The following is a 16715-nucleotide window of genomic DNA, read 5'->3' on the forward strand; positions in this document are numbered from 1 at the left end:
GTGTTATGAAGCAATATTTGGCTCCTTGCTTATATTTTCAATATTTAGAAATTTCAGTTAAAGACTTTTGCTATACTATTTATGTCACAAGTCCCAAAATGGACCTATGAAACTTAAAATTTTACTTGATTCAGTAAAGAAATATAATAAATAAGATCACTGTATCCTTTTTAAGTTTAAAATATGGAGTTGACCTTCTTTAAAACAGTTGTTACCTTCATGAGCCAGATATGTTTCTAAGCAAATTACTTATATGGAATATATCCAAGGACATAGCCATTTATGAATCCATAAATTATGCATTTGTCATTTGTTATTGCTTAAGACTTAGCTGACATCTTTGACATGCATACAAGTGTCCCAGCACTGAGTTATCATATTAACAATTTACTGGAGGTGATTTTTCTGGAGGAGGAGAGAACAGTGGTTTACACAATTGTTTTTATCATAGAAATAGATATACCACAGATTTTAGTTATTTACCATACATAACTTTAAAAGTCCATCTTTCTTAGGTTATATGACAATTAACATAAAGTAAATTTTGTAAATTCCCAAATTTTGTGCATCATCATCTGTTTACCATGAAGACAGCATCACAGCTGTACAAAGTTGGTCTAAAGTGGATTATTTTTTCCATTTTTTACAATGTAATCAGTTAACAAGACTTTTTCTCTTGGTAGGCACATAATGATAAATTTATACAGGGAGAGTTTTTAGTCTTTACAAGTAAATCTCAGACTGAAAATTTTCAGTGGATTTAGCTGGAACATTTGGGTGACCATATGGAGCTCTCCATGGCGCCACGGGACCATGCAGCTATGAAATCTGATCACTATCTCCCCAGTGACAGCTGGGCCTTTACACCATCAGAAAATTTTCAGACTTCTAATTTGTCATAACTACCTCCTGTGGAAAGGAAATATGTTATGTAGCCAGATACAAAAACTCTTAGTACCCAGCACTATAAACGGTTAATTCCTTAACTGCATTTTGTGATTCACTGATGCAACTCCTACGCCAAAAACATATGGAGTCTTGTTCAGCTAGGGTTAGCCAACTGCTCCACCCATTCAAAAAGCCATTTCCACGGAAATGTATCCAGAGAAAGATTCTGTCACAGAGCTTAGCATTTTAAATACATTTAACTTTTAGTTGCTCTCAAAAAGTCAGTTATGCCACTGAGAGGTTTCGTCTGAGTTCTATTGGCCCTACTTGTCTATTTAAGTCTAATGACTCTTTGTTGGAGTAGTTGAATATTATGCTGTGGCTCCCAGACCCTGTTTCTTTCTACATAGTGAGGCTGAAACTGTTTATCAGCTGTGATTATTTCAATCTATCAATAGCTCACAGGTTTATGAAGTGTCTCGCCAGCCAACCAAAGAGATAGAGATATGTTGCTCTCCCCACTTTTGACCACTTAGCTCGAGTTGCTGCTTGAGAATCCGTTTATAACTGTTTCCATCACAGAAAGTGCTCTGAGAACTCTGTACTTTTTTCCTCAACCAAACTATCATTGAAGATTTTAAGAAGTGACTTTAGCTTCTACTGGTCAAATCCTTTTGTTTCGTAGCTTCTTGAGGTGATACTATGACTCACTTTTTAAAAAAAATAATCATGTATATTTGACTTTTTAATAGATGCCCTACCACAATCTTGCTGGATCATTGAAAAAGCAAGAGAGTTCCAGAAAAAACATCTATTTCTGCTCTATTGACTATTCCAAAGCCTTTGACTGTGTGGATCACAATAAACTGTGGAAAATTCTGAAAGAGATGGGAATATCAGACCACCTGACCTACTTTTTGAGAAACCTATATGAAGGTCAGGAAGCAACAGTTAGAACTGGGCATGGAACAACAGACTGGTTCCAAATAGGAAAAGGAGTTCATCAAGGCTGTATATTGTCACCCTGCTTATTTAACTTCTAGGCAGAGTACATCATGAGAAACGCTGGGCTGGAAGAAACACAAGCTGGAATCAAGATTGCCGGGAGAAATATCAATAACCTCAGATATGCAGATGAAACCACCCTTATGGCAGAAAGTGAAGAGGAACTCAAAAGCCTCTTGATGATAGTGAAAGAGGAGAGTGAAAAAGTTGGCTTAAAGCTCAACATTCAGAAAACTAAGATCATGGTATCATGTCCCATCACTTCATGGGAAATAGATGTGGAAACAGTGGAAACAGTGGCTGACTTTATTTTTTGGGCTCCAAAATCACTGCAGATGGTGACTGCAGCCATGAAATTAAAAGGCGCTTACTTCTTGGAAGGAAAGTTATGACCAACCTAGATAGCCTATTCAAAAGCAGAGACATTACTTTGCCAACAAAGGTTCATGTAGTCAAGGCTATGGTTTTTCCTGTGGTCATGTATGGATGTGAGAGTTGGACTGTGAAGAAGGCTGAGCGCCGAAGAATTGATGCTTTTGAACTGTGGTGTTGGAGAAGACTCTTGAGAGTCCCTTGGACTACAAATAGATCCAACCAGTCCATTCTGAAGGAGATCAGCCCTGGGTGTTCTTTGGAAGGAATGATGCTGAAGCTGAAACTCCAGTACTTTGGCCACCTCATGCGAAGTATTGACTCATTGGAAAAGACTCTGATGCTGGGAGGGATTGGGGGCAGGAGGAGAAGGGGACGACAGAGGATGAGATGGCTGGATGGCATCACTGACTCAATGGACGTGAGTCTGGGTGAACTCCGGGAGTTGGTGATGGACAGGGAGGCCTGGCGTGCTGCGATTCATGGGGTCACAAAGAGTTGGACACGACTGAGTGACTGATCTGATCCGATCTGATCTGAATGGCTCAGTGGGTAAAGAGTTTACCTGCAGTGCAGGCAATGCAGGAGACTCAGGTTCTATCCCTGGGTCAGGAAGATCCCTTGGAGGAGGAAACAGCAACCCACTCCAGTATTCTTGCCTGGGAAATCCCATGGATGTAGGAGCCTGGCAGGCTATGTCCATGTGGTCACAAAGAGCTGGATACCACAGCACTTAGTACACATCACAATCTCTAATTCAATACAATGAAGAAAGATCTTGTGGTGGCCTTTCTTTCATCCTCCTGTTTATCCATCCTTACATTAGGAATGCAGAGATTAGGACTGTGGTTTAAGTTTATGACTAGGTGCTCCATATCTTTTGTAACCTAAAAGTTCAAAATCTATCTATGTCAATTTCATAGAACAGCTCACATAATAATAATAGCTCACATCTATTCAGCATTTACTGTGTGTTTGGCACTATTCTAAACACTTTACATGGACAAACTCATTTATGCTCAAAAACATTCCTGTGAGATTGACACAGTCACCATCATATTCATATTAGAGATAAATAAGTCAAGGTACCATCTAAATAAGGTCACACAACTTACAAGTGTCAGATTCAGAATTTGAAGCCAGGTTTTCTGGTTTGCCTGCCAGTGCTGTTATCATTACACCATGCTAACTCTCAAACTAGGAAAATGGGGATTTATCTTGGCACTGAGATGAACAGAAAACAAGGATGAATTTTAGTAGTTCTGCGACTTTGAACCTGTCAGTAATGCCTAACGCGGCTCCCGACATCAACTCTGTGATGCTGGCAATGGCACCTGCTCTGGGCCTCTGTTCCCTCATTTTAAAGGTAAACAAGATGAGATTAGTTCTTTCCTTTGCAGCAATAAAATGCTAAGGTATAGGTTCTCTGTGGGTGACTATAGTTCATAAGTATTCATATAGTGCTGGTTACTTTAATAAATACTATTTATCTTAATACTTTTAATTTTAGTATTGTTGGTATTAGAACTCTGTATGCAACTTTTTAATCCATCCAGCACTTTGCTTTCTATTATTCTTCAGTACTCTATTCTTCAGCAATTTTCTTCATGTCCTACATCAAAATCAATGTCAAGGAAAATATTGCTTTTATTTAAACGCATCTACTCTTCTCATATTCCAAACCACTTTTTCTTATTTATTTATCCATGTCAATCTTTGTTTTCTGACCTCAGCTAATCCGTTCTTCATGCCAATCATAATATCCAAATGGTATACATTAGCCATTCTCTACTTCCTTTCTTCAAGTGACCATTACATTCTACTCATGAAGTACTAAATCAGGGTTGAGTGAAGTCACACCAGGTACCTCAGCTCAACATCAGCACTGCCTTTAAACTGAGCTCCATTGTTGCACAATGGATAGTGCTTTGGACTTCTAAATTGCACTCTAGACATCCCATGTAAGTTTCCCATCAGTAGAAAATACTCAGCTTGCCAGCTTTAACTAATTCTTCCAAAATGTCCACTTTCAACTAATCATAGGATTAAAGCATATCTACAAAATACTTGCACTTCAATTCCTAGATTTTTGATTAATAACTAGGGACTGTAGGCCAACCAAGTGGACACATGAAAGACTATCACAGTCCACCCCTTGTCAAGGCACTTATCTCCTTGGAACATATCTCATTAAGTCTTAGTCCACAAATAAATACAATAACAAAATCATATTTCTTCTGAACATGATAAAATATCTTGGGAACAACAAAAACAAACTAATCATTTTCCTTAAAAGGGGATGAAAAGTCCTTGGGTGATGTTCACTCTTTTCCTTTGATTTCCTGCAGTTTAAATACTATGAGATAAAGTTAACTGTTACTAATAAATTTTATGTTAGATGATAATGGGATAATAGATGGAAGAAAATAAAAATGTTTAAGATATATAGAAAATATTCATAACAAATTGAGGATGAAATATTCATGATTATAATCTTGTTCCACAGTGATCATGTGGCCAGAGCTAGTATTTATAAATATCATCTTCAATTACCCACTCTATATTTCCTTTGCCCTCAGTGGTCATAGATCATTACTTATGACCTATGTAGGTCATATAGGCACGACATATTCCATGACTTTATTCCTGAAGGGTTGGAGCCATTAGCAGTTCTTCCTGAATTGGGTTTCCATAGTTTTCTATTGACTTTATAAAAGATAGTAGAACTAAGAGATGCCCTAAAGGATCTTTCATATTCCAGACATACTCTTCCTTAACTCCATTGTGTAGTAGAAAACAAATTTACCTTATATACAAGCTAACACAGAAATCCACTTCTTTGTTGTTTCAGAGGCATGAGGAGCCCAAAGTGACCTTCTGATGCTCTTAATTTTCAATTCAGTGAAATCATCATTATGTCTCCAAGTAAAAGCTATTTTCCCTTTTGAACTAAGAATCCTAGACCATCAGAATATATGGTTATGGATACAGGAAGCAAACATTTTTGCCAGTGAATCACTGTGTGTAATAGTGAATGACATTACTCCCATTTACACTCTTTGATGTTGGACCTGGGATTGCTGGGTATAGGAGAAAGAACATCAAATTCTGGATGCTGATTAACAGTATATGCAGCATTCTGGAGCTTGTCTAAGTCCCCAAGATATTGCACAATAACAGAGTCTTCAAAGCTATTCCATTTTTCTGGCCAGCCAACTGCTTCAAGATGATGGGGAACAGGGTAAGCCCAAAGAATTCCATGAGCATGGGCCTAATGATGTACTTCATTTGTAGGAAATTGAGTTCCCTGATCAGAAACAATGATATGTGAAATAACATGATTATGAAGGATAGGACATTCTCTAAGTCCATGGATGGTAGTTTTGGCAGAAGCATTATTTCCATGCAAGGCAAATCAATATTTAGAACATACCATTTTTAGTAGACTAAAAAAGTACTGCTTCTTTTATGATGGACATATTTCTATGTAATTAACCTATCACCAGGTAGCTGGCTGATCACACCAAGGTATGATGTCATATCAAGTACTCAGTATTGGTGTCTAATGAATGCTAGCTGACTGAGCTCTGAACAATAACTGTATCCAGGTCACTTCTGTGAGAGGAAGTTTATGTTGCTAAGCCTATGCATAATCACTATCCCTGAAACCATGGTTACTCTGTTCACAAGCCCATTCAGCAATGAGAAGAGCAGCTAGGGTAAGAGATTCATTGGTATCCACAGCCAAAGTCATCCTTTGTGATTATTAAAAATCTTGCTTTGCTGAGGTCACCATTTGGTAAACATTCACATAGGACATAAATACCTTCATACTCTTTGACCATTCAAAAAATTCTATTCATTTATCTCCCTGCCAAACCTCCTTAACACCAGATTCTAAATTGTGTTCCTTCCCTAGTACCTGATTATTCAGCCAAACTGTTGGCCAAAATACCATGAGTCAGTATGGGCTCTTGCTACACTTAAACAATAAAACTTTATTATCTTACAGTACTGTAGGGCAAAAGTCTGATACTGTCTCAACAGGCTAAAATAGAGATTTTTAGGCCTGAATTCTTTTCCGTAGTCTCTGGATAGGATTTGTTTCCTTGCCTTTCCAGGTTCTAGAGATTGCTTGCATTCTTAAATGAAAGACTTTTCCTTCTATCTTCAAAGCTATCAAAGGTGAATCAAGTCCTTATCATATCCCTCACATGGCATCACTCTGACCTATTCCACAGTCACATCTCTCTCTCACTCTTTTCTCTCTCTTTTCTTCACTTTGAAGGATCCTTGTGTTTATATTGGGCCCACTCAAGGTAATCTCTTTATCTCAAGGTACCTAATCTTAAGGTCATACTTGCAGAGTCCTCTTTGCCAAATAAGGTACCATATTTAGAGCTTCCAGAAACTACAGTGTATACATTTTGGAGACTTACTATTTTATGATAACAGTTTATCCTTTGTACCTCAAAGATTCAAATCCATACTATGTACAAAATATATTCACTCTGTTCCAAGGTCCACAATATCCCAACCCACTATAAGCATCAATTCAAAGTTCAACATCTCATCTAACTATCATCTGCATAAAGGCCCCCAAACTGATCATCATTGAAATCATATAAATTAGGTATAAGTATAATGAATCCTGGTGCAAAATTTTCTCCAGTTTCGAACTCATGAAACTATAAAATTATCTGTTCCCAAAAGACAGTAGTAGGACTGTCTATAGTAGTGATAGACACTTCATCTCAAAAAGGGAGAGAAGAAAACAAAAACTGAGTCACTGATCCCAAATAATTTCAAAATCCAGCCAGGCAAACACTATCAGGTTTAAGGTTTTGGGAACAGTGGGTCCACCTTCCAGCTCTGCAGTCTGAATTTGAGGTTCCACCCTCTTGTCTTGCGGTTCTACCTCCTGAGGTTTTTTTTTTTTTTCTTTTTTTTTAAATAAAATGATATCAAATGTATGCTGCTGAGCAGTAATATCAACCTGTTTCCTCCCTGGAGAGTTTTGCGGATCAGAAAGCTTTCTTTGTCTTTTTTTATGTTGTTGTTCATTTCAGTTCAAGCTGGTGGTGTTTTCCTTGGTATAACATTCTCAAGAACCTTGTGGGTTTCCTATATCTATCATGGAGATTGACTCCAGTAGATAAAGGTCTCTCCCATAAATCTTTCCTAGAAAATCTCATGTCTATTTTTTGGCTTCTTCCTAGTTGACTGAGGGGATTGATGAGTCACATACCTTATCTCTACAGAGAGCATTTGTGTCATTGAATGCTCCGACATTTTTATCTTCTTAAGACTTTAGCTAAAGATTATATAACTACACTTATTTTTTTTTCTCCAGAGTCTGCTTTTCTGATGGGGAATATCTTAATTTTATGATCTTTTGCAATTTGGATAGGCTGAAAAATTTCCAAATCACCAGGTTCTGGTTCCTCTGTGATTAATATTACTTTTCTCAAATTATCTCTTTCCTCTTGCATTTTACTGTATACAGCAAGAAAAAACATGACACAAGCTCCACGTTTTGCTTGGAGACCTCAGCTAAATGTCAAGTTTCACTGTTTCCAAATTATTTTTTCCATATGACTTCAAAACATAATTCTGCCACTAAACAATAAGAATTTCCCCTTTCTTTGGTTTCTAATATCGTATTTCTCATTTCTTCCTGAGTCCTCACCAGCAACACTGTTAACATCCATATAGTTACTAAAAGTTTCTTCATCACAATTTAGGTATTGCAAAGATAATTTAGGTTTTCTCTTCAGTGGTCCTCATTTCCTTCTGAGTTCTTAATAGTAAACTTCACAACACCTATGTTTCTACTAAGTATGTTCAAGTAATTTACATGGGTAATTTTTTATTTTCAAAAATTTATTTATTTTAATTAGAAGCTAATTTATTTTTAAAAATTACATTCTTCAAAATTCTCCAAGCCTCTTCTCACTGCCTAATTCCAAAGCCACTTTTACATTTTTAGGTGCTTGTTATAGCAGTTCTGTACTCCCTAGATACTGAAATCTGTGTCAGTAGGGTTCAACCAAAAACCTAGAACCAGTAGGAGATAAATATTAAGAGATTTATGATAAGGAAACTTTTTACATGATTTCAGGGGCTTGAAAGGCAAATATGAAACTCATAGGGCAGCCCAGCAGAAAGGACAGGCTATAATTTTGGGCATGGGGCTGAAGCTGTTGTCCACATGTGGAATTTTTTCTTTAAAGAAGCTTCAGCTTTGATTTTAAAGGCTTTCAGCTAATTGACTCAAACTACCCATATTATTTAGGATAATCTTAAAAGTTATCCACTTACAGTCTTTAATCACATTTACAAAATACACTTATAGGAACACATAGATTGACATTTTATTTAATAACTATGGATGGAGGGTAGCCTAGCCAAGTGGACACATCAAAAAGACCACCACAATATGTTAAGTGTCAATATGACTTTTCTTGTATTAATCCTTCCTCAGGCATGTACTAACTAAAACACCAAAGAACTTAATAAAAATGTCTAGCTACAATTTCCAAACTTAAAAAGGAGTAGTAACATCAATATGGCAGAGTATAATGATGAATACTCTGTAAACTGTTGACTATAGTACCGGGCACATAGCAGTTGTTTAATAAATAACCAATCTACTTCTCAAAAGTAGCAAATAGAGTCTGTGAAACTTTTCACAGACCACTGCAAGAACAAATTTAATTTAGTTATATATATTTAATTAGGACCTATAATGTCATATTGGAATTTTTCATTTACCTCTCTCTGTCTCTTTCTGATCAGTCTGTGAGGTTGTAGAGACTACATTTAGTCTTAAACCATTTCCCATCTTAGTTCTTCCTATTTTTAACCTACCATTAGTTAGTGTGCAGCCTACGGACTAGAAACTGTCTTTTTTGCTTACTTTGAAGTGTAACTATTGTTTCATATTCATAGCAATAATAGTGAGTTATTTTTCCTGAAGACAGTGATGACAATGATGACTATTTGCTATAGGTTTACAAATATGATTGAGCACAGTCTATTTGACAGTTACTGGGGATACAACTCAACAGGGCAAGTGACCACAATGGATGAGAGCCTAAGGGTGAGACAAATATTAGATAAGCTGACAAGTGATTAGTCCAAAGAGCAGCCCAACTAACAGTTCTTCATTATGTATTATGTTCTCAGTGCAATTTTAAGTACTTTAACTCTATTAACACAATTAAAGAAAGAATATGAAGTATTGTATTTAAAGAAAGATTAATGGAGACGTGAAAGATTCAGACAACATAAAAAGTTAATGGCGCAGAAATTCTACTAATCTGTTTCAGAATAATGATTTCTAATCTCTATTTTAAAATCCTATTAAAGGTAGCTTGTGGTTCAAACAGAAATAGCTATATTGTTCTACAGTTTCTAAAAATTAAAGTTGAACCTCTTCAACCTCATCATTGAACATTAAAAGGATATTGAGAAAACTACATTGGCAATATAACCAAAGTTCGACCTTAGCACTTTCGTTGAGCATGGCAACTGAATGCAGAGTCTTGCTGCCACATTGGAGGTTGGTATGATATGGGATAAATCAAGCACACCCTAAGTACAGTGATTAAAATGAAATCCATTTACTGGTATATGTTTCCTGGCTTCCACCACTGCCAACATAATTGCCACTGCCAAGGCTTTATGTTCAATGAACTCAATCAGCCAGTCCAAAAAGTCACATGTTGATGCTGCATGGTGCCAAGCAAAGGGGAGAGTTTCTAGGGAGCTTGGGAGGGGGGATAGCTCATACAAATGAGCTTTTTGGCAAGATATAATCCCCTCTGGAAGAACCCCTACCTTTCAAAGAGCATACTGCATTTTGCTAGGAACAGGTCCTGACTGTGTTCCTTTTAAGAAATCCTGGTAAGCTTCATCATCACTGATAATATGGGTCTGATGGTGGCAAAAATTCTACTAATGAGTGCCTACTATCTCTGAGATGAGTTTTCAAGATGATCACTTATTCTCAAAACATCTTTTTTGCAGTTTCTCTATTCGAATAAAAACTTTTCAAATTTAATAGTCTTGCCATAGCTAAATACTGCCATAATTTTTTTCCCACTTCAAAGTTAGAATTTATAAAGAGTGTAAGAAAAGAGTATAAAAAAGAACAGTGTGTAGTACAAAAAAATGAACAGATAAAATAAAATGTTTTCTATAGTTAAAACTTAGGTTTATTCTAGGAAGCATATTTATTTTGTTTTTTTACATATAGATGATTTGTTCTCTTAATTTTTACCAAGGAGCATTTTATTCCCCTTGTACTTTTCCATAAAACTGAACACAAAATTTTCTATCTTCTTATTTCAGTTTTCCCAGAGCGGATATAATGTATTCCACTGTTTTCATTACTCTATTTCTTTGGCATGTCACACTTGCTTTCTTGAAAGCATTGAACATATTGTTTCTATAGACACTGCTAAATAAGTTTTTTTTTAATTATTTAGCTGGTAGAAGACCGAGAACAAAAGTTGATGTTTAGCAAAGTAGATTTTGTAATTACAAGGCTGTTTATAGTTTATTCTTGGAACATGTTGTATCTTGAATCCTTAGTATGACTTTGATAAATGGTTGGGTTTTAATTCAGTTTTATTGCTAAAATATTTTCCTTGAAATTGTGAATAGATATGGAAAGGTCTAATACCCAAAACATCAGTAACTTCAAAATAGTGATTTTTAGACTTTACCACCAAGGGAATTAACATTTAAGTTTTAAGCTCACATAAACATAAATTAAAAGCTATGTAATGGTTCTTTTTACATGTGTATATATGTATGGTGTGTGTTTAATTTTTTTTACACTGTTATGTGGAGACACTGTTTAATCAAGTAAAAAGACAAAATCTACAGATGCTATGATTTGTGCAAAAATCCATCTCTAAAATCAACACTCCTCAATATTTTATACTACAAAGAGAAACAAAAAAATTTACAAACCACTTAATTAAAGACATCATTTCCCAAGAAAAAAAAAATCACACTTCTTGTGTATTTCCTTAACATTTGATAACCTTTTCTCCCCTGTTCTCACCACCATCATCTTAATCAACACATCAAAAAGAGGCAAGCTTTTCTGGGATCTATGGAAATTTAATATAAATGTTCCTGAGCTAATAATTTCCAGTAATATGTAGAGTTAAGGAATAAGTGGATCAATCTAGTAAAGAATTTAGTCATCTTACTGAGGTGTTGATAAAAAAAGACTGAAGAGATATTCACACCAGCTTTCTAAGCAATTTCCTCCTTTAATTCTAGAGCTGAAAGATGGAGTGAAACTGTGAGGACATTTTCTTTTTCTGATTCTTTCTCTTCTCTACCCCACCCATCCCCAGTGGTCTATGCCTATCCACATTTAAATTACTAATCCTCTTTCTCCTTCTTTTTATGTAAGCCATTATTTAAGAGGCAATCTTGAAAAAATTATGCTTATAAAGAAAAATGTAATTTCATGGTTTTTGTTTATCCTAGGTCATTGAAGTTCCTGGGATGCTCTATCACTGTTGTTAAAGTTAGCCATTGCCATTAACCTTGTTCATATTATTTTTATTATTTATTGGGTTGAATGGGTTTGAATATCTGTACTTGCTATTGTTCAGTTGCTAAGTCATGTTCCACTCTTTGCGACCCCATGAGGGGCAGTATGCCAGGTTTCCCCGTCTTCCATTATCTCCCAGAGTTTGCTCAAATTTGTGTCCATTGAGTCAGTGATACTATCTAACAAACTTATTAGGAACAAGTAAATATTCTATTCTCCAACTTAATTACCTTATACTTTATGTCTTGAAAATGGAAGATTTTTGTTCTGATCTTTCTTGTTGTTATTCCTGAGGTGATGCTCAGACACCAAAGTACAATTTCCTACATAAGTTGACAAGATGTTCATGTAATTAGAATGTTAATAGTTTTTCTTTGTTTCAATCCTTGCAAACACAAGTTTAACTTTTATTACCTTTTGTCTGGGGTTAGATGGAGAAGTACAGAAATTATGAACATAAAAAGTTGAGTGCATGCACTAAATGTCATCATTGCACTTCTTAAAGATTCAGTTCAGTCGTTCAGTCGTTTCTGACTCTTTGTGATCCTGTGGATTGCAGCACACCAGGTGTCCCTGTCCATCGCCAACTCTCAGAGTTTACTCAAACTTATGTCCATTGAGTCAGTGATGCCATCCAACCATCTCATCCTCTGTCATCCCCTTCTCCTCCTGCCTTCAATCTTTCCCAGCATCAGGGTCTTTTTCCAATGAATCGGTTTTTCACATCATGTGGCCAAAGTATTGGAGTTTCAGCTTTAACATCAGTCCTTCCAATGAATATTCAGGACTGATTTCCTTTAGGATGGACTGGTTGGATGTCCTTTCAGTCCAAGGGACTTTCAAGCATCTTCTCCAACACCACAGTTCAAAAGCATCAATTCTTCGGCACTCAGCTTTCTTCATAGTCCTTTTCTCACATCCATACATGACTACTGGAAAAAACCATAGCTTTGACTAGACAGACCTTTGTTGGTAAAGCAATGTCTCTGTTTTTTAACATGCTGTCTAGGTTGGTCATAGCTTTTCTTCCAAAAGAGTGAGTGTCTTTTAATTTCATGGCTGCAGTCACCATCTTCAATGATGTATCTTTCTTAAAGATAGTTATTACATAAAGATCTCTGAAGTTTTGAGGCACCTCAGCTCTTGCATCCCATTGGTTAGTAGGTCATATTGACTTTTCATCTAGGAAAAGTTCATCCATTCGGACTAATGCCCTTCATACAAGCCTCCAATGTCAGCCACCCAGCCTCTGAATTGCCCTCACCTTCCATGCTTGGCTTCCCTGGTGTCTCAGATGGTAAAGCGTCTGCTTGCATTGCAGGAGACCCGGGTTCAATCCCTGGGTCGGGAAGATCCCCTGGAGAAGGATATGGAAATCCACTCTAGTACTCTTGCCTGGAAAATTCCAACAACGGAGGAGACTGGTGGGCTACAGTCCATAGTGTCACAAAGAGTCGGATATGACTGAGCGATTTCACTTTCACTTTTTCTTTCCATGCCTGGCCCCTTTTATAATCCATTCCACACATGCAATCAGGGAGACAAGTTAGATCACATTATGCCTTAGGATAGAATCCATCAGCAGCTTCTTCATCACACTTTGAATTTCAGATCTAAAAAACCCTGTATAATCTTGCTGTGATCTTCCTTTCTTTCTGATTTAATCTCATACCAAGGTCTCCTCTGCTCTCTGCCCTCAGTGGCTACCTGCCTGACCTGAGGATACACCAAGCATGTAGCTAACCCAGGGTTTCTTCATGATCTTCCTTCTGGTTGCCCAGATCAACCACAACTGCCTCCTCTTCATCAGTCAGAAACCACATCATTTCTACATCCCAAAGGATTCTCTCTGATGATCCAGCCTAATTGCTCTCTACAAAGAGCAGCATCACCCACATTGGTTTCCTTCATAGCTTGTATCACTAGATCTTTCTTTATCCCTTCAATGTGTGCCTGTCTTCTCTAGAATATAAGTGCCATGAAAGCACAGCCCACATTCTCACTATCTACCCCCTTATCTGATATAGTAGTCACACTATAAATGAAACCTCAGATTATGAAGCCAATTAGGGTCAAAAATATTAGAGTAAGAAGCTGCATGCCATAATTATGGCTACAATTAGGAATATAATTACTATTCTAAATCAGAAATAATAAAATTGACTCTGTAGTTGACAGTGAAAAATCTACAACACATACTGTTAAATATTTTGTGCATATGTGACAATATTAAAAAGAAATAGAAGTCTGGATCTGGAATAGATAATAGATGATCATACCTTACACTGCCTTTTTGTATTCTCCTTTGAACTGATGGAGCCTAGTAGAGGGGCATGGTGGGAGGCAGGTAAAGCCCCTGTAGTACATAGAGCTGGACAGGAGCTTCTCTTGATACATGGGACTGTGTAGGAGAGGGTCTTCCCTCAAGACTTGCTCATTGCCTGGAAATTAGTTTGCCTTATGTTCATCCATCTGGGGTATGACAGCTAATTCATTTTCTCTTTAAAAGAAATTACAATTCTGGCACAGGTCTTAATGCTGTGTTCCTAAATCTTGCATTTTTAGTCTTGTTGAATGTTGATTTTTCAATCCAGTCTGAAAAGTTATGGCAGATATTTTCAAATCTAGCTAACATAAAACCTTGATTTTCTAAGATGCATTTTAAAATGTATAATTATATCCAGGTCTCTGGTTCATTCTTCCAAGGGTTAGGGAGGAAACAAGCATAATATTGTATTAGACAAAAAAATCATCTGTTCTTCACGGGTTTTTGAAGAGTAGAAGCCTAGTGATCCTGTCCTGAGATGCAACTAAGAAAGAGTTCACAGTAGACTTTTTGTCTTGGTGACAGATTGCTGGAAGTGTTTTTCAGTGGGATTCAGAACATTAATTGCATCTTGGAAAATTTGTTATCAGCAGGGAGTTGGGGAATATGGTTCATCTGAGAGTCACATAATGTCCTAGTAAAAATAATTTCATAGTATAGCTGATAGGCCAGATTAATTTATACTTGAATTTCAAAGAATGGCCCCAAAGCCCTTTATTTCACTATCATTATGATGGTAGAGAATATATATATCCTGTACTATTTTATTTATATTGCTTTTTTCCTGCAATGCAGGAGACCCTGGTTTGATTCCTGGTTTGGGAAGATCTGCTGGAGAAGGGATAGGCTATCCATTCCAGTATTCTTGGGCTTCCCTGGTGGCTCAGCTAGTAAAGAATCTGCCTGCAATGTGGGAGAACTGGGTTCAATCCCTGGGTTGGGAAGATCCCCTGGAGAAGGGAAAGGCTACCCACTCCAGTACTCTGGCCTGGAGAATTCCATGGATTGCATAGTCCATGGGGTCAGGAAGTGTCTGACATGACTGGGCAACTTTCACTTTCACTTGTATAGAATAAGCATATAATTATGTAATTCATACCCTTAAAAGCCTCTTCTCTTACATTATCCCTGATTCTAACCTCCTTTGTTATTATGGAAAAATAATTTCAAAAATTTCTCTAATATATGTAACAATATACACATATTGTTTGGACAAAAGGTAAACACATTTGCTTTCAAGATTTAGTTAACATATACTGCATCTGTAGATTATGTATTCTGTCTCCAATCCATCTGCAAAAGTTCATTAATACCTAGAAAACAATCATTGCCAGTCCTAGCCAGAAGCAAATGGAATGTAAAGAATATACAATTATATTTAGAGGCCACTTGTAGAACCAGGGCTAATTCTGAAACAAGTTTCTCCTAACAAATATCCCTTCAAATACAAGCCATTTTATGCAAAATGGCTTTTATGATTTGTTGTTTACTTTTGCAGATATCTCACTTTGGTGTCCTAGATGATAAGACTGGAGCCTGATATCTTGCAAACAAACCTAGAAAAGGCTGGTGTTGATGTTTAGTTGCTAAGTCCTGTCTGATTCTTTTGTGACCCCATGGACTGTAGCCTGCAAAGCTCCTCTATCCATGGGATTTATTGGGCAAGAATACTGGAGGGGGTTGCAATTTGCTTTTCCAGGGAATCTTCCCAACCCGGGGATTGAACACAGGGATCGAACCCAGGGATCAAATCTGTGTCTCCTGCATTGGGAGGCAGATTCTTTACAGCTGAATCACCAGGGAAATTAGGGAAACACCTAGAAAAGGTAAGCTTTCCCAAATACTTATTACCACTGAAGATGGTAGCTTAGCTCCAGGCTTGTGAAAAGCAAGGCTCTAATTCAAGATATGCTGAGGGTGAAGTCACTTTTCAGTAATTGATTCCTTAGACAAGATCAATAGGTGGTATTTTTATATTGGATAGCCTCAGCTTTTATACAATAAATAAAATTCAAACATTATTTTTAATCAGTTGAACAATGAAGATAGCATCTTATTACATTTATTTCACTGCTTGGAACCTCCACAAAACTCAGAAAATGATAATAAAAATCACCATCAAACAAAGCTTTTCCAATTTAAACATCTAAAAAGGTACAAGTCATTGCCTGAAATCAGATGTAACCTTAACTCATTAACCAGTTAAACATCCAAAAATGTCCCACCAGAAGGCTGAATATATATTAAGGGTTTACATTTCACACAGGGTGAGGCATTATCAAGAAGCTGATGCTTTTATTCCTCTCACACACAGTGTGTGTGTGTGTGTGTGTGTGTGTGTGTGTGTGTGAGTGTAAAGAACCCACTAGTTTCCAGTTTCCAGAAAAAGAGCAAAAAATACTCCTTATTAATCCTCCACAGGTTTTTTAAAAAAATGCACATACAAAAAGCTGGCCAAATAATAGGAAACAAAATAGCCTTCTCAGGCTTCTCTTTTTTTTTGTTTTTGTTTTGCTTTTAAAAATTAAATACAGCACTTACCTC

The sequence above is a fragment of the Bos indicus genome, chromosome 1 (assembly GCF_029378745.1).
Source record: "Bos indicus isolate NIAB-ARS_2022 breed Sahiwal x Tharparkar chromosome 1, NIAB-ARS_B.indTharparkar_mat_pri_1.0, whole genome shotgun sequence".
Lineage (NCBI taxonomy): Eukaryota > Metazoa > Chordata > Mammalia > Artiodactyla > Bovidae > Bos > Bos indicus.